The sequence below is a fragment of the Chlorocebus sabaeus genome, chromosome 17 (assembly GCF_047675955.1).
Source record: "Chlorocebus sabaeus isolate Y175 chromosome 17, mChlSab1.0.hap1, whole genome shotgun sequence".
Classification (NCBI taxonomy): domain Eukaryota; kingdom Metazoa; phylum Chordata; class Mammalia; order Primates; family Cercopithecidae; genus Chlorocebus; species Chlorocebus sabaeus.
Genome location: NC_132920.1, coordinates 26,680,137 through 26,704,284, shown reverse-complemented (window position 1 = coordinate 26,704,284; position 24,148 = coordinate 26,680,137). Strand labels below are relative to the sequence as shown.

General features: G+C 40.5%; 3 non-coding genes across 3 annotated transcripts; all 3 read right to left on the bottom strand.

The window, feature by feature from the left end:
* Positions 1 to 3,485: 3,485 nt before the first annotated feature.
* TRNAA-AGC (transfer RNA alanine (anticodon AGC)) lies at positions 3,486 to 3,558 on the bottom strand. The gene has a single exon. It is a non-coding gene; the product is annotated as a tRNA-Ala (tRNA).
* Positions 3,559 to 6,540: 2,982 nt separating this feature from the next.
* Positions 6,541 to 6,613, bottom strand: TRNAM-CAU (transfer RNA methionine (anticodon CAU)). Its single transcript has one exon. It is a non-coding gene; the product is annotated as a tRNA-Met (tRNA).
* A 16,484-nt stretch (positions 6,614 to 23,097) lies between these two features.
* On the bottom strand, positions 23,098 to 23,170 carry TRNAA-AGC (transfer RNA alanine (anticodon AGC)). Its single transcript has one exon. It is a non-coding gene; the product is annotated as a tRNA-Ala (tRNA).
* Between the last annotated feature and the right edge of the window lie 978 nt (positions 23,171 to 24,148).

Genomic DNA, 24,148 nt, shown 5'->3' with positions numbered 1-24,148 from the left:
TTCCACCATGTTGGCCAGGCTGGTCTCAAACTCCTGACCTCAGGTGATCCGCCTGCGTTGGGCTCCCAAAGTGCTGGGATTACAGGTGTGAGCCACCGCGCCCGGCCGGGGCTTAACTTTTACATTTTATTTTATTTTATTTTAAGACAGGGTCTCACTTTATTGCCAGGACACCGGTGCGATCTCTGTTCACTGCAACCTCCGCCTCCCGGGTTCAAGCGATCCTCCCACCTCAGCCTCCTGAGTAGCTGGAACTACAGATGCATACCACCACACCCGGCTGATTTTTGTATTTTTTTTGTAGAGACAGGGTTTCACTGTGTTGCCCAGGCTGGTCTCAAACTCCTGGCGTCAAGGGATCCGCCCATCTCGGCCTCCCAAAGGGCCGGGATTACAGTAATGAGCCACCACGTCTGGCCTTGGGCTTACCTTTCTAGTCAACCTTGATTCATTGTCTTCCTTCAAACACCACATTCGATGATTTGACAAATAATGGACATTATTCTTGCACAACTCTTTTGAATCTATCAATCACTATCCACTCATTTAACACATCTTCAGTGGGGAGATGCTCTGTGCCAGACACTGTAGTAGGGTCAGGTAATTCAGAGGAAGTATAGACACCCCAGACCTCAAAAGAAGACAAGATAAATGTAGACAACGGAAGATCCACCTCCAGATTCACCATAGTCAGTCTTTCTGTCATTTCCAGCTAAATAACACCTTCAAAACTGTTTCAAAATAACTAAGTCACTATTTCAAACTCTTTCAGTAATAGCACCCTTCTGTATGCTGGACCACTCTTAATTTCCTGGTTATAACATGATCTTACTTTTCTTTTAATTATTGTCTTTGCTTTCTGGCTAAATTTTTATTTTGCGTTATGAAGTTGATTAGATCCATTGGTGGATGGTGTGGTTCAGTTCTCCAACATGTTTGTCGATTTGTTGTCTACTAAGTCTACCAATTACTGAGAGAGGAGTTTTAGCGTCTTCAACTTTAATTGGATGTTTCTGTTTTTACCTGGCTTATCTAATTTTGTTTATGTATTTTGAAAATCTGTGTCCTCATATACATTTGGAACAGTATTACCCGGAGAATGGACAATCGTAGTTATTTAGCAGGCCTCATTATTCCTGAAAAGTTTCTCGGCTTTCAAATCTACTTTGCCTGATTTTAATGTATATACCACAGCTGTCTTTGATTAATGCTTGCATGAGGTATCTTTTCCACTCTTTTCCTTCAATCTGCTATATAACTTTTATTCTTATATATAAGTGTACTGCAGGTGGCTTTCTTATAGTCAGCATATTTATTTTTAATACATTCTGATGATCTCTAGTTTTTAATTAAGTACTTAGATCATTTACATGTAATGCTATTATAGATAAGTTTTTAGATAGATCTGCTATTTAATAATTTATTAACCTTCGTTCCATCCGTTTTAATTCTTCTATGTTCCCCTTTCTGTCTTGTTTTGGTTTATTTAAATCTGGTTAGTAAGTGGTCTAGGGATTACCATACACATATATAACTTTTCACAATATACTTAGAAGCAATATTTTACAATTCAAGTTGAATATAGAAACTTCATCAAGAGTTAGGCCCATTACACTTACCCTTTTATCTTATTTATGTAGTACGTCTAGATACAATGACAACTGTTTCTGATAGAGTTACAATTTTCGCTTTCAATCACCAAACATACCTTAAGGAACTCAAAAGAAGAATAAGAGTCTGTTATGTCTACCTAGACATTTTCTATTTCTGCTTTTGTTCCTTCATTGATGACGTTCTAAGTTTCCTTCTGGTATCACTTTTCTCATCTCAAATCTTTGCTAATTATTTTCTAGCATTCTCACTAAGAATGAGAATGGATTTACTCACCTTCCAATGAGAATGCATTTATTTGCCTTTATGTCTGAAAGATACTTTTGCTCCACATAGTATTCTGGGTTGATAGGTCTTTTTCTTTTGTTACTTACTAAATACTATGACATTTTTTTTCTGGCCCCTGTGGTTCCTGAAGAGAAATCTACACTCATTCACATGGTAGTTTCTTTTCCATTTTCCTTTGACCGCTTTCAAGATTGTTTTGTGCTTTCCCCGTTTTCAGCAGTTTGATTATGATATGTTTTGCAATGGGTTTCTTTGGGTTTGCCCTGCTTGACCTTTGCCGAACTTTAAAAACCCGGTTTATATCTTTTGACAAATTGGATACCTTTTCAGCCATTAATTCTTCAAACTTCTATCCCACAGAGTCCTCTTTGTCCTCTTCTTTTCAGATTACAATAATGTGAATGTTAGATTTGTTGTTTTTATTTGTCCCTGAGGCTCTGTTCATTTACAAAAATCCTCCTTTCTCTCTATCGTTCAGATTATGTAGGTATTCTTGTTCTGTTTTCAAGTTCGTTGGCTTTTTCTTAGCATCTGCATTCTGTTATTGAGATCATCCAGTTAAGCTTTTTATTTCCCCTAAGAGTTTTGGTTAATACATTTTTTTAATTATTAAGTTTAAAATTGGTTTTATATATTCCAGATATTTGCTGACACTTTCCAACTTTCCATTCACTTCACGAATGTTATCCCCTAATTCTAGGAGCATTGTTATCATGACTGCTCTAATGTATGCGTCAAATGATTTTGACATCTGTGTCCTCTCAGTATTGTTATTCGAGGAGTCTCTTTGCCATGTGAATGAATTAAGATCTCCCTGATTTTTCATAATGCTGAATATTTTGGGGCTTGTAACCTGGACTTCTTTGGATTATGTGATGAGACGCTGTGTTTTGTTGAAATCTTAAGAATAATATTGCTATTTTTGTTTTTGCAGACACAAAAATTGCCTTGTATTCAAGTTCAAAGTACCAACCAGCCTTCCACGTGTTGTTGTTTCAAAGATAACTCTATTTGCAAAGCCTTTGCACTGCTGTTCCGAGATCTCCGGAATGTGTGCAACCCAGTGGTCAGTGAGGACTGGAAAGTTGGCCATTGAGCAGTTCAGCTCTCAGGCTCATTTTTGGTAAGTTGTTTGGGATTAGAGCCACTTATTCACAGCTGGCAGGTGCGTCCACAAGCTCATGAACAACTTTATGGGTTTGCTTTCTACAGTATCTGTCCAGGTACATTCTAGTTACTTGACACATCCTGGTTTCAGTCCCCTGACCAGAAAGCCGGGGCTGTATTTACCCAGGTGGCGCTGCCCTGCACTTTTCACAATTGTCTCACATTTAGGACCAAACTGCAGGCAGAAACAGGGAGAAAAGAACAGGTGTATATGTCCCTTGGCTTCACAGCTCCTTGAAGAAACAGAAAATGAATTACACAGTAGATCTACACTACACTGAATGCCAGGAGGGAGCCGTCACCAGCCCTGTATTGTTGCTGCTCCTATGTCTTGAACCAAAGCAGCATCCTCCTCTCAGACACTAACTTGGGTTTGGAGATCTGAGTTTTTGGAGACCCAAGGTCCGAATAATAAAGCTTGGAGAATGTGGGCATCGATCCCACTACCTCTTGCATGCTAAGCAAGCGCTCTACCACTTGAGCTAACTCCCCACATCAGGGGAGCTTTATTTATCCTTAGTGGGTGGCATGGAACACAGGTGATTTCAGGGACTTCAGCGCAAAAGCAGGACTCTACTAAGAGCAGATCTTCTCATTGATGGCCCAGGGCAAGGCCCGGTGGCTACTCATTCTCTGCAAAGAAGGAGGAGAAAAGGGAAGAAGGAGAAAGTCACAGAGGGAAAACTCGTGCTTCCAAAATGCTAAGTTTAGGATATTCCAGGAATATCCTAAACTTAGAAAAAGGCACATTCCAGCAAAGGAGGACTTGCCTAGACCTGCCCAGCTAAGGCGTCACAGATTTTTAAAAAAGGATTAAATGATTAAAAATGATTAAATGATTTTGTGTGTGTGTGTGTGTGTGTGTGTGTGTGTGTGTGTAAAAGTGGGATGGCATTATCACTTGTTCCTTGTAGCTGAGACTGTCTGGGGGTTGTGAGATGGTACGCATTTCTGGAAGGCAAAAAGCTCCTGCTGTTTTCATAACTAGGCCCTTTCACAAATGAGGCTAGTGTGCTGACCACTCCCCTAGGAAACCCCTGAAGAGTGCTTCTTTCACTTACATCTGAGATATGGGTTACCTCCTTGCTAAAGTGTGTCATGTACCAGTTACGTGTCCAACTATATGTCAGAACAACAACAACAAAATTACAGAGCAGAGCCATAAAGAATAAGAGACAAGATCATATCAGAGTGTAAGAATACGTATAATATCAGAGTGTAATAATCAAAATTGAGCTATGCAGCGAAGGAGTGGACATATGTTGGAGAAAACCGGGCTGTTTTTAGGAATTCCTGTGGGAAGAAATAAATCTGTTCGATTTAAGTGGAGTGTGTTTGTGTGTGTGTGTGTGTGTGTGTGTGTGAAATACACATGGAGGGAAGCAGTGATTGAAAAGCCTGTTCACCTTTAAGGAACCTGCTCTCAAGAGCTGATGAGGGACTATTTTAGTGCAGCTCTGTTGTCACTGGCTGTTGTGCTCATTTAGTTGGCACCAGCAAGTCTCTGTGAACATAAAGATAAAATAAAGATTGCAGAGGAATAGAATACAAACACATAGTAAGGTGAGATTTGCACCACAGAATATAGTAAAGGATTTGTGCCTGATTCTTTTTGCATTCTCTTTGAATCATTTTTAGCCTTTATTCTATGTCCCCCATTATCGTCATCCTTCTTCCAACAAGATTGTTTCTCTTCACCATGGATGTTCTGGTCAGACTGTGTGCTTAACCATCTTGACCTCCTGAGCACTCTGTTTGTACTGAGACCCTGATTTATGTTCAAATGACGCTCTTCCATAGCAGGGCTTCCTGCTTTGCCCAAAGAGCATTCAATTTTTCAAGCCATTTAGGGCTCTTCCTCACCCAGTATCTATGTGAAACCTTAGAGGGAAGCCTATTCTTTTCAGGAAGAGAACCCTACTGGGTTCTAACCTCAATCTGTAAATCTGCTGGGGTAACTGGGATTAGCTCAGATTAACAACTGGGGTTAGCTCAGCTACTCCAGAGGTTACTCTCTGAGAAGGGATGGTGCTGCTACTTCCCATGAAGGCTGAATATAAAGAGGCATCTTCAGGCAGGCGAAAGTGCTATGGTAGTTGCTGGCAGATTCCTTCTGACCGTTGGCTATCTCTCGGACCTGATGGGTGAAGGGTGACGAAAATTGGAGACTTGAAAAACAGGCAAAAAAAAAAAAAAAAAAAAAAATCAAAGAAATTTTAAAAGAACCATGCACAAATTCTTAGATTCTTTTATCCAAATCCTTTTTGTCTGGAAAACAATACCTTACTATATATCTGTATTCTATTCCTCCATAGTTTATTTTATTTTATTTTATTTTATTTTATTTTATTTTATTTCAATGTTCAGAAGAAGCTGGATGCCAGCTACCAAATGAGCAAATCAGCCATGACAACAGAACTTCACTAAAATCTCTCATCAGATATTGATACAGTCAAGGCCCCCATGAATGTCTATGATACAAATTCAGTGGGAGAGGCCAGTTTTCCACAGGGAGAAAGCAACAAAAGCAGTAGCTAACACTTGCTGAGCAGTTCCTACTGCCCAGATCCACCTCTAGGTGCTGAGAACCAGCCAGAGAATCCCACAGTCCTCATTTTTCATATGAAGAAGCATGCGAGGGATTGACCACCCCAGTCCTCATGTATCATCAGTTTTCCAACGAAGCCAAGTAGCCTTCTGTGCAAAAAGCTCTCCTAACCCCCGGTTGCCTTGATGGTAAAAGTACTCTGATGACAGTGTTAGAAAAACATGGGCACAGGTGTTCCGGCAAGATGACCAGTAGAAGGCGAGGCTAAAGTTGTCAAGGTGACAGAGTCCCTGATTGTCCTCCTGAAAGTTGAATGTGCCACCTCCACATTCCCAACCACTTTACTGCCTAGCGATTCCCTCACAGTAGACATCGTCAAATCACTTCTTACATATTTTGTGTTGTTTCCTGTCTGTTTCTCCCCACTCCTCCCAGGTGGGATGTAGGTTCACAATGGTAGGACTATTTGTGTTGTATACACTTTCTCCCCACTCCTCTCAACTAGGACATAGTTTCACAAAGGTGGGAATGTTTGCGTTGTATTCACTCTTGACCCAAAACAGCCTCTTAACAAGATACGTGTTCAAGAAATATTTGTTGGATGATGAAAAGAATAAATGACTTCACCAATCCACCCAATAATTACTGTTAGATGAACCTGAGAGCGGGAAGTTGGAAGAGAAATTTCCCCTGCTTCCTGTGTCAGCTAGAAAGACCAATGCTATGACATAGCTTGTAGTTTCTGGTGTAATCTACTCTTCTGTTTTCACCACTCATTTTACTCCAAGCAGTGGAAAGTCGAAGAAACAAGAAAACTTATATACTCTTTCCATTTTCTACGAATATCGGGTCAGTCTTCAAATCCTTATCTGGTACAGCATTTATGTTCCGATATTTAGTGTATGGAACTAATATACTAAAATCAATGCCCTCTCTGAGGCTTGAACTCAGGACCTTCAGATTATGAGACTGACGCGCTGCCAGCTGCGCTAAGAGGGCTCATCTGCACATTTCCATAACATCCAATTTATCAAAGTTCATTTCCCACCTGCTTTACAGTTTCAGCTTTTAAAAACCACAATCAATTCTACTTGAAAGTTACTCTGTATCAACCCATGAGGCACTAGGAAGATTCCACACCCAAGACCAGAGGGGTCTACGCCTTTCCAGTATTTCATAGGACCGTCTGGGTTCTGCGTTACCAGGATCAATTGTACCTGTCTTTTGCTACTCTTTTTCCCTCTTGCAGCCCAGTGATACGGCTTTTCCTTCCCTCAGAGATCTTAGTCACTCTTACACTTTCCATGGTCTCCTCTGTTGAAAAAAGACACGAGGTTCTCAGTTCATGATAGTTCACTGACCACCTGGATAAGTGAATGAAGAAATGGTCATCAAACATGTCTCTTGACCATACTACTGTCTTCCCTCATATCTCCACTTGCATCTACACGACTGAAGACATTGCCGCTACAAAAAGCACAAACCGCTTATAATAGTAACCTCCTTGTTTCTTACCCCTTTGTTTTTTCCTGTGTGCTATTAATTATACTACGACATTTACTACGTTTACGTGGTCCAATTGAATTTCGCTAACGAAACGATGTGCCCTAACGTGCACTTTCTAGATGTAGTGGATTCTCAGATAATTATTGTTTCTAAGGTGCCACAGATGCTAGGTGGCAAACCCTGAACTGAGAAGTAGATTTATTTTAGATTCCAAAATGGGAGTCTTTTCTCTGCTCCTGTTCATTATCTCTCTGCCTGTTTTTCTCCACAGTAGTCCACAGTAGTCCATTCATGCATACAGCAAATTCTCAACCTCCTCCTGGGCCTAGACTTCCAAGTCATCTTTGACTCATTGTCCTCCTTCAAACACCACATTCAATGATTTGCCAAATACTGAAAATTATTCTTGCACATCTCTTTTGAATTTGTCAGACAGAAAGCCAGAGTCAGGGAATGAAGGATTTGGCACAAACTCAATTCTTAGAAAAAAGTCCCACAGGCAGATCAGGAATAGGGTGTATGTGGCAGCAGGCAGTGAACTGTGGTTCTTTCCATCTGCCTTGGGCCTCACCATTGCAGTACCCTGTCTACTATTTAATGTAATAACATCCAGGGAAAATTCCTCTGGATAACCTCCTATATTACAAACAGAACAAATGAGGACATTTTTCAGGGTCACACATGAAACCTGGTAGATTTTTTTTTTTTCTCTAAGTGGGCAATGAGCTGAACATCGACCTAATCTTGCAGTAAATGCTCAGCAGAAAATGCTGTAAAGCAATTCCCTCCTCATCAATCCTCAGAATCTGGTGAGGGTGAGCTAAAGGGGAAGGTCAGGAAGGTCATGATCCACATTGAGCTGAGCAGAGGGACCGTCCCTGCATTTCACCTCAGGAAAAGTCTGCAAGGAACTGAGATGGAGCTCTGATACAAGGGTCGTCTGGAAATGGAGTGACCTTGATTGCTCGGGACTTTGGTGTGTAGTCTCGAGGCCTGAGAAAAAGGAACATTTTCATATTTGGCTCTGCTGTCAGTCTGGTAACTGGAGTCCTCCATTGGCTTGTCTTCTGGCTGCCCACAGAGGCCCAGACCCCTGCTGTAGGCCTCTGCACTCTACCAGTCTTGCTCCAGACCCAGAACAGTGGACTCATTTTAATCACTGAGGCCACAACTCAAATGTCACTGTCTCAGAGAGTCCTTCTTTGACCTCTCTGACTGAATCAGTGTCCTGCCTCTCTCTCCATCTTTTAAATACAATTTTTAATAAATTGGAAAGCATATTAAATTATTGTTTTATTTTCGATCTCTCCCCTGGAATATAAGCTTCTTGAAAAGCTGACAATCTAGATCTCTGAGTTTATGCCCAGTGTCTACAGTTATGATGATACTTTCTTGTATTTTCCTGTTCGGAAATCAATGACATGCAGAGGGAAAGCTTTCTTCTGTGTGTTTTCTTTCATAGGGTAAGTTCAAAAAGAATTCTTAAACCAAGATAAGATGGCAAGCTGTGAGCTTTTCTGGAATGAGCAAGATAATTGGCCACAGGTGAAAAGAAGCAAGATCGATCTACCCATGAAGATTTCGCAGTTATTTCTACTTTGTAATCATAAAGGATGCCCTTTTGAGCTCTTGCTGGTTTGAGGAAAAGGCAATTGGCATGACAAATTTGTAATAAATAGAAGTCATCGCTTTTCCCAGTGGCCTGCCATGATCATATAGTGGTTAGTATTCTGCATTGTGGCTGCCACATCTGTGGGAATCTGAATATGACAGTCTGAAATCTACTGCTTTGTTTTTTTTTCAATCCCAGAAACTGATTCTAAGGCTTTAATGCGGAGCTAGGTTTTGTGTTATTTAGAAGATGTAGAAAGAAAACCTTCTTTGACTCCTTTCTAGGCACTGATTATCAAACCAGATAAGAATGATAAAGCATGGATTTTTTCAATCCATTATCCTTCAGCTTCCCTTTTCTCTCTGTCTCCACTCAAGGCAGTATCCACAGTTACATTTAAAAATGAGGAGCTATCAAGATGCCTTGCTCAAAGGTATTGGCAAAGTCTCAGAAGAATAAAACAACAGGTTTTGAAGCTGAATTAACAATTACTTTGTTTTGTGAGAGTGTGCATAGGATTGAATTCCAGGAGTAAAGCTGGAAGACAGGCCAGGTTTTTACGAAGGTCTTTGAATGTCAGGATAAAATGTTTAAGCACTATATGCAAAGTTTGCTGGTAAATGAATTTAGGACAGACTGTAACTGAATTTGCATTTCAGTATCATTCCAATAGGTCACAGAGTTGAGAGTTGAGTGCAAAGATCATGAGGAAGGTCAGGGCATTACCGTAACGGTCTAGGCAGAGAAAGTATACATCTTTAATATGGCAGGGTAATGGAGTGAGACACCTGCATTTATTCAACAAATCTTTATGTGGGGGTATAAGGCATGCCCCTAGGCTCTGGGGACGCTGTGTGCCTGAGGATTCAGCCACTGAATGGTTGCTAGATGGCATTGACCCATGGGTCACAAATATGAGACTCTTTCAAAATTTAGTCTCATGTGAAATTATATGGGGAGATTCCAAGGAACCACTGTTTCTCTACATGGAGAAATAACATTCTGTAAAACAGTATTTGGTACATGGGAGGAGATGTTAGGTCTAAGTTTTGAAGTTGAATGTGACAACCTTATCTGTTGATTGATTGGGGGAATTGGTAGAACTTTCCTTTCTTAATCTGAAGATCCTGGTGTGGGGGTTTAAAGCAAGTTCATTATTCTGTGCATAAAATGTCAATTCACTTACCTGATCAACAAGAATATGAATCCAATCAACACGGATGTTAAGCAAACATATACAGTCCCTAATTTAGGATGGTTCAACTTACAATTTTTCAGTGTTACAGTGGTGCAAATATGATATGTACTCAGTAGAAACCCTACTTCAAATTTTACATTTTAATATTTTCTTGGACTAATGATATGTGGTATGATCCTCTCTTTTGATGCTGGGCAGCGGCAGTAAGTCACAGCTTCCAGTCAGCCACGTGATCATAAAGGTAAAAAACTGATACGCTACAGTGTAATGTGTTGCCAGATGATTTTGCCCAGATGTAAGCTAAAGTGTTCTGGACACACTTAAGGTAGGCTAGGCTAAGCTATGATGTTTGACTAGATGTATTAAATGCATTTTCAATGTATGATGCATTTATTGGAGTGTAACTCCATTGTAAATCATGGAGCATCTGTACTTTCATAATTCCTTTTACAAAAGCAGGTTGAGTCTGCAACAAGAAGTTGGTGCAAATTCCAGGAGAATCAAAATATTTCCCTTTCAGAAAAATGGGTAGAGTTGAAAGAGGAGATTGGGAGAGAACCCAGGAGCAGAGAGGCTGAATGTGTGTTTCTTTGCCTTTGCACCCTTGCAACTTTGCTCAACTTGACAGGTTGGGAAAAGGAAGAAATTTTATCTTCAGTCAGCCTCTGAGGATCATCAAGGTACTATGGAGACAAAGCAGGAAGAAGGTCTAGAGAAAGACCAGCCTATGGGGGTAGTAGGGTACGTTGTATTATGACAAGGGTCATCACACTAAGCAGATGACATCTGAAGTTTCCCACTGCAGAGTTTCATAGTGACCAAAATTTCGGGTTGGCAATAAAGAGGAGAGGATAAACTTTTGTCTTAGTAATGAACCTGAGGAGGCAAAATGTAACTCTGAAGTACGTATTATTATTGACCATTCAGGGAAACGCCTTAGAGACCTGATCAAAGCTGTTAGTATTCTTGTAGTTCAGTTGGTTACCATGTGCTGTCATCAGCGCCTGGGGAGTAATATTACCTTGTTAGAAATCCCAAGACAAAGTGAAGCGTAACTATAACAGAAAATCTGGTACCAATGAGTTTGCAAGCAGGAAGAGAATGCGAAAGCAAATTCATAAACACTTTTCTCCTGCGCGCACCCACAGTGCTACTGAAAGTGGTTGTCAGTGACGTGGCAACCTGGGAGGTGGTATTAGTGGCGTCTGTCTTTTGACCCCTGGAGCGTATCTCACTTTCTAAACGTTTAAACAGAACACTTGAGCTCTATTAACCTACAAGGCCACGACAGAGCCAGGAGATAGGGCCCTGTTCAGAGAACCCGGGTCGCCCTCCCTGTCTCCGACTCCTTTTCTGTTTTCTGTCGCCGGAATTATTTCAGCCGCCTCCCGCACGCTTTCACCGTCTCCCTCATTCGAACAGGATAGAAAAACCCGACCATTCACTGCCTGGGGTTTGTCTCCTGCTTCTCTTCTGCGAACAGACTGGCCCGCAGGGGTGTCTGCGTCCGTCGCGCGGCGTCGGTCCTTCCCCGAGGGCGAGCGCCGGGCGGCGGCAGGGACTCGCCACCTGCAGCCCTGGAGTCGGGCCGTGAGCGCCTGCGCGGCGCTGGGTCGCTGTCCAGCAGACGTCTGCGCGGGAGACCCAGCTAAGTCTTGTGCGGCTACCTCCTCCCAGCTGATCCCAACCCGGTCCCCCAGCCACTCGATAGAAACACGATTCACATCGTCCCCGTTCCTGAGTGAAGATCTCGTCGCCCACGACCTGCTTCGCCTCGCTCGTGATGATTTCTTACACTTGACTGGGGATCCCGGTGCGTTCGGCCCTCCCTCCTTAAGCTTCTGTCTTCTATCCGTTATGAAATTGTGTAACTTGTTTTGGTGTGAACTGGTACCGCTGAACTTCGGAAGAAGTTAGGCAGGATTCCCTGAAAAATGTGTGTGTATGTGTGTGTGTGTGTGATATATATATCCGCCCCTTGCGGAGCAGGGCTAACCAGGTAGTGTGCCCAGAGTAATCAAAATTTTTGTTGATTCTTAGGAGGGAGCATTAAAACAAACAGCCAAAAGTTCTAAAACGGGGAACTTTTCACTCGAAATGGGCTGATGCAGAAGACACTATTAGTCAATTTGTACCAGATTCCTGTTTTATTCTGTTGTAAATATTTTCCAGCCTTCTTTACCTTCCCCCACCCAATGTTTCTCAGGTATGTGATGATCCAAAAAGAGTAATAATGTAAGTTCTATGAAGACCTCCTCATAAAGAAAAGTTTTCAGAAATATTGTTTTCTGATTACTTTTTGATATGTGGATGAGAAACAACACCCTATCTTTCCAGAACACAAGGAGGGGGCAACTTCAAGCTAGCAGTTGAATTGGGAATCTTCTGATACATGATGCATTGCATCATTGGCCCTACTTAAGTCAACATTGTTTTTCAAAAAAATTGTTTTGTGTTAAATTTTATCTGTAAAACTTTCTACCAAATAAAGATGTGCGGATTAAATAAAATTTCTAAATGTGGTTGATAACACTTGGCCTCCCTCCATTTGTCCTCTTTCAGCTTTCCAGCTGAAAAAAATGTAAAGATTCACGGTCTACTTGAAGTGTCATTAGTTCGTTTCCTGCCAGCCTCAGGTCCTTGACCTCAGTGGTGAGGAACCTGAAAGCAGCAGATGATGGAGATTTTAGGATTTTGTTGTTGGAAAAGGAAACCAGGTGTCAGGGACCGGTATAAACAAACGAAATAACAGAAACACTGGCAAATCCTATCAGGCTACTCATCCTCGAGAGTAGTATTCCTTTCAGTACTTCTAGTGTGTAGAGTACGCATCTCAATGGTGACTTCTATCAGAATTGTAAACAGCTGTTTTCTCAACTGTCTTCCCTACTCCATTGTAGTATTCCTTGGGGGCAGCACATTCAGTGTCTACAAAAAATAATTTTACCTTAAAACTCTGCACACATGCATGAAGGGTTGAGTGAGGAAAAAAATGATTGCAAGCATCAGGAAAAAGGTTTAACTTGTAAAACAGGTAGGCTCACAGGTGTATGATCCTATGCTATTCCAACCCACGTGTTTAAATGAAAAATCCGTGGACTGCTATACACATAAGTGGTTTTCTGGGTTTCTTGAATACAATAACTTTGAGGCTCACAGCGGCACTTATATCCTTAAGGTAGGAGAGAGTTGGGGCTGGGCATGTCTCAGTTAAACCTAAAGCCGCTGACAGATCATAGGGCTAGGCTGGAGCCAGTGGCTGAGAAGTTGGCCTCCCAAGGGAAGAGAATGTCTAATTTATTGACAGGAAAGCAAAAGCTTAGTGAACGAAGTGCATGCCAGACAGACATTTTTTATACCGTTTATATGGCTGGTTTGAGTTAATGCTAGTGATTTGGATTTAGAACACAATATCCACCAAATCCGTTTATGAAATATTTAGCACAAAGATCTCTACGTTACTAGAAAAAACTCAGGAAACTCTCAGCAATAGCTCCACAACATTAAAAACACTCAACTGGCTTAAACAAAGTAGGTTTATTACCACACATAGTAAGTCCAGAGAGCAGAGAGATTCCATCATGACATCAAGACCCATGATAAATCTTTAAATATTTTGAGTTTCTTGAACTTTATACTCTGTCATTCTCAACATATGGGTCTCATACTTTGGCTGGTTCCTCTGTGGTGCCTCAAACTCTGTCCCCTGAGCAGAAAACCAGGGCTGTATTTACCCAGGTGGCTTTGCCCTGCACTTTTCACAATTGTCTCACATTTAGGATGAAGCTTCAGGTAGAAACAAGGAGAAAAGAGCAGTTGTGTATGTCCCTTGGTTTCACAGCTCCTCAAAGAAACAGAAAATAATTTACACGATAGATCTACACTATACTGAATGCCAAGAGGGAGCCATCACCAGTCCTCTATTATTGCTGCACTTATGTATTGAACCAAAGCAGCATCCTGCTCTCAGACACCAACTTGGGTTTGGAGATCTGAGTGTTTGGAGACACCATGTCTAAATAATAAAGCTTGGAGAACGTGGGCATCAATCCCACTACCTCTTGTATGCTAAGCAAGTGCTCTACCACTTGAGCTAATCCCCCACATCAGGGGAGCTTTATTTATCCTTAGTGGGTGGCCTGGAATGCAGCTTTTAGTGTGAAAGCAGGGCTCCACTAAGAGCAGATCTTCTCAGTGATGGCCCAGGGAAACAGCACAGTGGCTACCCATTCTCTGCAAAGAAGAAGGAGAAAAGGGAACAAGGAGGAAGTCACAAAGGGAAAACTCGTGCTGCCAAAATGTCAAGTTTAGGTTATTCCGGAACAGAAAAAGGCACATCCCAGCAAAGGAGGACCTGTCTAGATCTGCCCAGCTAAGGCATCACAGATTTTTAAAAAATGGTTAAATAAATATAAATGATTAAATGATTTTATGTGCGTGTGTGTGTTTGTGTGTATAAAAGTTGGATGGCATTATCACTTGTTCCTTGTAGCTGAGACTGGGGGTTGTGAGATGGCACACATTTCTGGAAGGCAAAAAGCTCCTGCGGTTTTCATAATTAGGCCCTTTCATGAATGAGGCCAGTGTGCTGACCATTCCCCTAGGAAACCCCTGAAGAGTGCTTCTTTCACTTACATCTGAGATATGGGTTGCCTCCTTGGTAAGGTGTGTCATGTACACGTTACACGTCCAACTATATGTCAGAACAACAACAACAAAATTACAGAGCAGAGCCATAAAGAATAAGAGACAAGATCATATCAGAGTGTAAGAATATGTAAAATATCAGAGTGTAAGAATCAAAATTGAGCTATGCAGGGAAGGAGTGGACATATGTTGGAGAAAACCGGGCTGTTTGTAGGAATTCCTGTGTGAATAAATAAACCTGTTCAATTTAAGTGGTGTGTGTGTGTGTGTGTGTGTGTGTGTGTGAAATACACATGGAGGGAAGCAGTGATTGAAAAGCCTGGTCCCTTAGAAATATGTTGGGAGAGTTTTATGAAAAGATAAATTGAAAAAATCCCAGGCAAAATGCTTAAATAATTAAAGCAACATGTTAGAGAAAGGTGTTTAGTTTTGAATTTCAGAGCTTGAACATGAGAAAACAGGAACTGGGGAGAAAGGGAAAGAAGTCATAAAGATACTAAAGGATTGAGGTTTACCCACATTTATCGTGTCAGCTCCTGAGGTGGACAGCAGGAATCTTTCCACAGCGCCAGTGCCCATCACACTCCACGCTTCAGAAACATCCTGCATAAATAGTATAGTATGGATGATGACAGAGGTGAATGAAAAGGAAGAAAAAGATTCTGGAGAGGTTATACAGGAAGGATCTACAGTATTTGTCAAGACGTTGGGTGGAGAGATTTGAGGGAGAGGAGACCAAGACACTGGGAAGTCTTTAGCCTAGTGTTGTAGACACAAAAGAGATTCTGAATTAATACCTGATTAATGAATCCACTTATTTATTTGCATTTGATATGTGAATGAATGTTACAGGAATGACCTGGTGTGGAGAAAACAGATGGTGAGACTATGTGCTAGGGTAAAGCAAGAGCTCAAGGGTTTTTTGTTTGTTTGTTTGTTTTCTAATTTGGAAAGAAATCTGCTTTTCTTATCTGGTTTTCCTATTTAAAGCTATGTGATTTGAGGAAAATGGTTTAACTCCTCCAAGCTTTAGTGTCATCTACAAAATTTGGATAATGATACCGAGGGAAGCTGAAAAGTCATATCAACCAACTTACATAAAAAATAATAAACATTCACTTCCATTTCCAATGCGTGGTGCTGAAAAAAGTCCTTATATTTGGAATATTGTTCACCTTTAAGGAATCTGCTCTCAAGAACTGATGAGGGACTATTTTAGTGCAGTTCTGTTGTCACTGGCTGTTGTGCTCATTTAGTTGCCACCAACACGTCTATGGGAACATAAAAATAAAATAAAATAAAGATTGTGGAGGAATAGAACACAAACACATAATAAGGTGAGATTTGTACCACAGAATATAGTAAAGGATTTGTGCCTGATTCTTTTTGCATTCTCTTGGAATCATTTTTAGCCTTCATTCTAAGTCCCCAATTACTGTCATCCTTCTTCCAACAAGATTGTTTCTCTCCACCACAGATACTCTGGTCAGCCTCTCTGGTTGACCATCTTGACCTCCTGAGCACTCTGTTTGTACTGAGACCCTGATTTATGTTCAAATGATGCTCTTCCATAGCAGGGCTTCCTGCTTTGCCCAAAGAGCATTCAATTTTTCGAGCCATTTAGGGCTCTTTCCTCACCCAGTATCTATGTGAAACCGTAGAGCGAAGCCTATTCTTTTCAGGAAGATAATCCTGCTGGGTTCTAACCTCAATCTGTAAATCCACTGGGGTAACTGGGAAAGAAGTCCTAATGATATTAAAGGATTGAGGTTTATCCACATTTACTGTGTCAGCTACTGAGGTGAACAGCATGAGTCTTTCTGCAGCTTCAACCCCCATCACACTCCATGTGTGAAGAAAACATCCTCCATAAACACTGTAGCATGGAGAATAGAAGAAAAATATTCTGGAGAGGTATTGCAGGAAGTATCTACAGTATTTGTCAAGACTTGGAGGGGAGAGATTTGAGGGAGAGGAGACAAAGGCACTGGGAAGTCTTGAGCCCAGTGTGGCAGACACAGAAGAGATTTTGAATTAGTATCTGATAAATGCAAGAATAAAACCACTCATTTATTTGTATTTGGTAAATGAATGAATGTTACATGAGTGAGCTGGTGTGAAGAAAACAGATGATAAGACTATCTGCTAAGTGAAAGCAAGAGCTTGTGATATTTTCATTGAGAAAGAAATCTGCTTCTGATATCTGGTTTCCCTCTTTAAAGTTACGTGATCTGAGGAAAATAGTTTAACTCCTCTGAGCTTCAGTGTCATGTATAACACTGGGGTAATAATACTTGGGTAAGCTGGGAAACTATCGACCAACTTACATAAAAATTAATAAATAGTCAGTATAATTTCTAGCACATAGTGCTGAAAAAGTCCTTGAACATGCAGTATTGTTCACCTTTAAGGAAAAGGCTCTCAAGGTCTAAGGAGAGATATCAGTGCAGTTTTGTTGCCATTGGCTGATTTGCTCATTTATTTTGTAGCAACAAGCTTCTGTGATGATAAAAATGAAATAAAGTTTAAAAAGTAAAATAGAGGGTGGAGAAACACAATAGGGATGCATAGCAAGGTATGATTTTCTAGGCAAAATGGATTTGTACAAAGGAATGTAGTAGTAAAGGATTTGTGCCTGATTCTTGTTGTATTATTTTTGAATCTCATTTACCCTGTGTTCTAATTCTCCAATTGTGGTAATCCTTCTCCCAACAAGATTATTTGTTTGCACCATGAACATTCTGGTCAGATTCTCTGCTTAACCATCTTGACCTCCTGAGCACTCATCTTTGTACTGAGACCCTGATATATGCCCAAATCATGCCCTTCCATAGGAGGGCGTCTTGCTTTGCCCAGGGAGCATTCAATTTTTCAAGCCATTTAGGGCTCTTTCCTCACCCAGGGTCTATATGAAACCTTAGAGGGAAGCCTGTTCTTTCCAGGAAGAGAATCCTGGTGGGTTCTAACCTCAACCTGTAAATCCACTAAGCAAGCTCCTACTGAACACTGATGATGCATGCTCAATCCAACAAGCCAGCAGTCCACAGGGGGAAGGCAACCAAAGAAGTAGCTAATGCTTACTGAGCAGTTCTTATTGATCAGATCCATCTCTAGGTGCTGTGATCCACCCCAAAAATCCCACAGTCCTTATTTCCCATGTAAAGAAAGAAGAATGGAAGAAGGGAAGCTAAATGAGAGCTTCAAAATGACAACTTCCCTGATTCTTCCCCTGAAAACTGAGTGTGTCACCTTCACACTGCGAAATCCTTTACTGTCTAATGATTCTCTCCCAGTAGATATCATCACATGACTTCTTATTTATTTTTCTTATTTGCTTCCTGTCTGTTTCTCCCCTCTCCTTCCAACTATGAGGTAGTACCACAAAGGTGAGAATACCTGCGTTTTATTCACTGTGAACTGATGTACCCAAAACAGTCTCTTAACAAGGTATGTGCTTGAGAAATGTTTGTTGGATGATTAAAAAAATAAGCGTTCACCCACCCCACTCCATAATTATGGTTGGATGACATTCAGAGCAGACAATTGGAAGAGAACTTTCCCCTGCTTCCCCTGTCAGCTAGAGAGGTAGACATATGACATAGCTTGCAGTTTCTCGTGTAATTTATATCTCTTCACCACCCCTTGTACTCAAACCACTGAGAAGTCAAAAGAAGGAAAAAGTGAAAGAGAGAGAAAAGAAAAGAAAGAAAGAAAGAAAGAAAGAAAGAAAGAAAGAAAGAAAGAAAGAAAGAAAGAAAGAAAGAAAGAAAGAAAGATCTCACTTTTAAATTTTAAGCTAATATTCGGTCTGTCTTGAAATCATTATCTCATAGCATTTGTGTTCCATTATTTATCACACTTATTTTGTTTCCTTTAAAGGAAATAATGGCAAAAGCTGTATCTTGTCTGATGTTCAAACTCAGGACCTTCAGAATATGAGACTGACAGGTGGCCTGCTACTCTAAGAGAGCAACTGTTCCCAAGAGCTGACATCCAGATTATCACATCTCATTTCCCACACACTGCTGCTTTATCAATTCCTAGCTTTTAAAGAACACAGTCAATGCTACTTGGAAATCACTCCTTATCAACCAATGCTGCACTGGAAGACTTCCCCACTCAGGACAGGTGGAGTCCACCTGTTTCCAGTATTCTCAAAATGATAGGACCTTCTGGCCTGGGGGACCAGAAACAATTGTACCTCTTACTGCCTTTTTTCCCTCTTGTGGCCCAATGATCTAGCTTTTCCCTTCTTCAGAGATCTTATTCACTCTTCTTTTCCATAGTCTCCTTTGTTGATAAGAAACAGAGGTAGTGCTCAATTCATGATAGTTCATTGAGTGACTATCATGAGAGTTCATTGAATGAATGAAGGAAGAAATAGCGTTCCAAGGTGTCTCCCGTTCACACTACTCTTACTGTGTGTCTCCACTTGCATCTATATGACTGGAGACATTCACTCAACAAAAAACACAAGCTGAAATTATAATCATATCCTCCCTTTTTTGACCCCAATTTTTTGTGCCATGAATTATACTAGGAGACTTAGGGAGTTTACTGGATGTAGTCTGACTGAATTCTGCCAAAAGAGCTATGTCTTAGTCTGCACTTTATGCACTTTTTAGAAGTAATAGAGGCTGAGATAAGTTAACTGTTGTTTCTAAGGTGCCAAAGTTGCTAAGTGTGAAAGCCCGAATTGAGAAGCAAATATTTTTACATTTTAAATGTGATTTTTTTTTCCCGCTGTACCAGCTCAGTTATTCTGCCCATTCTTTTGCACTTTAGCCCATTCTTTTGCATTTTAGCCCATTCATTCATACACCAAATATCTAATTCCAGACCTCTACTTACTTTTTGGCTTAACTTTTTGTTTTGTTTAGTTTTGTTTTGCTTTTTGTTTTTTGACAGAGTGTCACTCTGTCACCCAGGCTGTAGTGCAATGGTAAGACCTTGGCTCACTGCAACCTCTGCCTCCCGGGTTCTAGTAATTCTCCTGTCTCAGCCTTCTGAGTAGCTGGGACTACAGGTGCCTGTCACGATGCCTGGCTAATTTTTGTATTTTTAGTAGAGACAGGGTTTCACCATGTTAGCCAGGCTAGTCTCAAACTCCTGACCTCAGGTGATCGGCCCACCTTGGCCTCTCAAAATGATAGGATTACAGGCATGAGCCACCCCTCCTGGCCTGGGTTTTAATTTCATTTTATTTTAATTTAATTTAATTTTATTTTACTTTTTTTTTTTTTATTTTGTGACAGGGTCTCACTTTGCTGTCCAGGCACTACTGGCAGGATCTCCATTCACTGTAACTTCCGCCTCCCGAGTTCAAGTGATCCTCCCACCTCAGACTCCTGAGTAGCTGTGAATACAGATGTATACCACCACACTCATTTTTGTATTTTTTGGAGAGACAGGGTATCACTGTGTTGTCCAATCTGGTCTCAAACTCCTGACGTCAATGGATCCGCCCATCTCAGCCTCCCAAAGTGCTGGGATTACAGAAATGAGCCACCACATCTGGCCTTGGGCTTATCTTTCAAGTCAACTTTGGTTCATTGTCTTCCTTCAAACACCACATTCAGGGATTTGTCAAATAATGAACACTATTCTTCCACAACTCTTTTGAATCTATCAATTACTTTCCACTCTTTTAGTACATATTCACTGGGGAGATGCTCTGTGCCAGACACTGTAGTAGGATCAGGTAATTCGGAGGAAGTATAGACACCCCACACCTCAAAAGAAGACAATATAATGGACGATGGAAGATCCACTTCAAGATTCACCGTTTTCAGTCTTTCTGTCATTTTTAACTAGATAACTCCTTCAAAAATATCTTAAAATAACTAAATAACTCCTTCAATAATAGCACTCTTCCATATGCTGGACTACTCTTAATTTTCTGGTCATAACATGATCTTATTTTCTTTTAATTTTTTTCTTTGCTTTCTGCCTAAATTTTTATTTTGCATTATGAAGTTGATAGGTCCATTACTGGATGGTGTGGTTCAGTTCTCCAATATGCTTGCTGATTTGTTTTCTACTAAGTCTACCAATTACTGAGAGAGGAGTGTTAATGACAGCAACTATAATTGGATTTTTCTGTTTTTACTTGGCATATCCAATTTTGTTTATGAGTTTTGAAGCTCTGCGTTCTCGTATACATTTGGGACAGTATTCCTCTGGAAAACTGACAATCATTTGGCAGACCTCATTATTCCTGAAAAGTTTCTCTACTTTCAAATCTACTTTGTCTGATTTTTTATATATACATCACAGCTGTCTTTGATTAATGGTTGCATGAGGTATCTTTTCCCACTCTTTTCTTTCAATCTGCTATATAACTTCTATTCTTATACATAAGTGTATTGCAGGTGGCTTTCTTTAGTGAGCATATTTATTTTTAACACATTCTGATGATCTCTAGTTTTTAGTTAACGCATTTAGATAATTTACATGCAATGTTATAGATACATTTTTAGATAGGTCTATTATTTAATAATTTATTAACCTTTTTTCCCTTTGTTTTAACTCATCTATGTTCCTCTTTCTATCTTGTTTTGGTTTATTCAAATCTTGTTAGTAAGTGGTCTAGGGTCTACCATATACATATATAACCTTTCGCAGTATAGTTAGAATCAATATTTTACCATTCAAATTGATTATAGAAACTTCATCAAGATTTAGGCCTATTACACTTACCCTTTTATCTTATGTATGTAGTACATCTAGATACAATGACAACTGTTTCAGATAAAGTTACAATTTTTGCTTTCAATTATCAAGCATACCTTAAGGATATCAAGGGAAGAATAACAGTCTGTTAGGTCTACCCAGACGTTTTCTATTTCTGCTTTTGTGTCTTCATTGATGATGTTCTAAGTTTCCTTCTGGTATCACTTTTCTTATCGCAAATCTTTGCTAATTCTTTTCCAGCAGTCTTGCTAGGATTGAGAATGTATTTATTTACCTTCCAATGATAATGCATTTATTTGCCTTTATGCCTGGAAGATACTTTTGCTCCACACAGCATGTCTTTTTCTTTTGGTGCTTACTGAATGTTATGACATTTTTTCTGGCTCCTGGGGTTCCTGATGAGAAATCTATAATCATTCATACAGTAGTTTCTCTTTCATTTCACTTTGGCTGCTTTCAAATTGTTTTATATTTTCTTAGTTTTCAGCAGTTTGATTATGATATGTCTTGCTATAGGTTTCTTTGGGTTTATCGTGCTTGACATTTACTGAACTTTAAAAATCTGGTTTATATCTTTCGATAAATTTGATACATTTTCAGCCATTAATTCTTCAAAGTTTTATCCCACAAAGACCTCTTTGTCCTCTTCTTTCCAGATTATAATAATGTGAATGTTAGATGTGTTATTTTTAATTTTTCCCTGAGCCTCTGTTCAGGGACGAATAAAATCCTCCTTTCTCTCTGTAGTTCAGATTATGTATGTATCCTTGTTCTGTTTTCAAGTTCACTGACTTTTTCCTTAGTCTTCTGCATTCTGTTATTCAGATCATCCAATTAAGCTTTTTATTTCCCCTAATAGTTTTGGTTAATACATTTTTTAATTCTTAAGTTAAAATTGGTGTTTATATATTCCAAATATTTGGTGAGACTTTCCAACTTTCGACTCACTTCACGAATGCTATCCTGTAATTCTAGGAGCATTGGTATAATAACTGCTTTAATGTATGTGTCAGATGATTTTGACACTTGTGTCCTCTCAGTATTGTTATTTGAGGGTTCTCTTTGCCTTGTGAATTAAGATCTCCCTGTTTTTTCAAATGCTGAATATTTTGGGGTTGTAACCTCCTGGGCTTCTTTGGATTATGTGATGAGACACTGTATCTTGTTGAAATCTTAAGGATAATATTGCTGGTTTTGTTTTTGCAGGCACACAATGGCCTTGTATTTAAGTTCCAAGTACCAACTAGCCTTCCATGTGTTGTTCTTTCAAAGATAACTCTATTTGAAAGCCTTGACACTACTGTTCAGAGATCTCTGGAATGTGTGCCACCCAGTGGTCAGTGAGGACTGGAAAGTGGGCCATTGCTCAGTTCAGCTCTCAGGCTCTTTTTTGGTAAGATGTTTGGGATTAGAGCCACTTATTCACAGCTAACAGGTGCATCTACAAGTTCACAAACAACTTTATGGGTTTGCTTTCTACAGTATCTGTCCAGGCACATTCTAGTGACTTGAAATATCCTGGTTTCAGTCCTCTCACCAGAAAGCCGGGGCTGTACTTACCCAAGTGGCTTTGCCCTGCCCTTTTCACAATTGTCTCACATTCAAGCTGCAAGCAGAAACAGGGAGAAAAGAGCAATTGCACACGTCCCTTGGTTTCACAGCTCCTCGAAGAAACAAAAAATTAATTACACAGTAGATCTACGCTATACTGAATACCAAGAATGAGCTGTCACCAGCACTGTGTTGTTGCCGCTCCTACAACTCGAACCAAAGCAGCATCCTGCTCTCAGACACTAACTTGGGTTTGGAGACCTAAATAATAAAGTTTGGAGAATGTGGGCATCGATCCCACTACCTCTTGCATGCTAAGCAAGCGCTCTACCACTTGAGCTAACTCCCCCATATCAGGGGAGCTTTATTTATCCTTAGTGGGTGACCTGGAACACAGGTGATTTCAGGGCCTTCACTGCAAGGCCAGGGCTTTACTAAGAGCAGATCTTCTCATTGATGGTCCAGGGCAAGAGCGCAGTGGCTACTCATTCTCTGCAAAGAAGGAGGAGAAAATGGAACAAGGAGAAAGTCACAAAAGGAAAACTTGTGCTGCCAAAATGTCAAATTTAGGGTATTCCAGGACAGAAAAAGGCATGTCCTGGCAAAGGAGGAGGTGCCTACACCTGCCCAGCTAAAGTGTCACTGATTTTTAAAAAATGATTAGGCCGGGCGCGGTGGCTCACGCCTGTAATCCCAGCACTTTGGGAGGCTGAGGCGGGCGGATCACGAGGTCAGGAGATCGAGACCATCCTGGCTAACACGGTGAAACCCCGTCTCTACTAAAAATACAAATAGCCGGGCGTGGCGGCGGGCGCCTGTAGTCCCAGCTACTCGGGAGGCTGAGGTAGGAGAATGGCGGGAACCCGGGAGGTGGAGCTTGCAGTGAGCCGAGATCACACCACCGCGCTCCAGCCTGGGTGACAGAGCGAGGCTCCGTCTCAAAAAAAAAAAAAAAAAAAAAAAAAAAAGGTTAAATAATTGAAACTGATTAAATAATTTTGTGTGTGTGTGTTGTGCGTGTGTGTGTTTATAAAAGTGGGATTGCATTATCACTTCTTCCTTGTAGCTGAGAGTTGTGAGATGGTACACATTTCTGGAAGGCAAAAAACTGCTGTTGTTTTCATAAGGAGGCCCTTTCACGAATGAGGCCAGCGTGCTGACCACTCCCCTAGGATATTCCTGGAGATGGCTTCTTTCACTTACATCTGAGATATGGGTTGCCTCCTTGCTAAGGGGTGTCATGTACTAGTTACATGTCCAAGTATATGTCAGAACAACAACAACAAAATTACAGAGCAGAGCCATAAATAGTAAGAGACAAGATCAT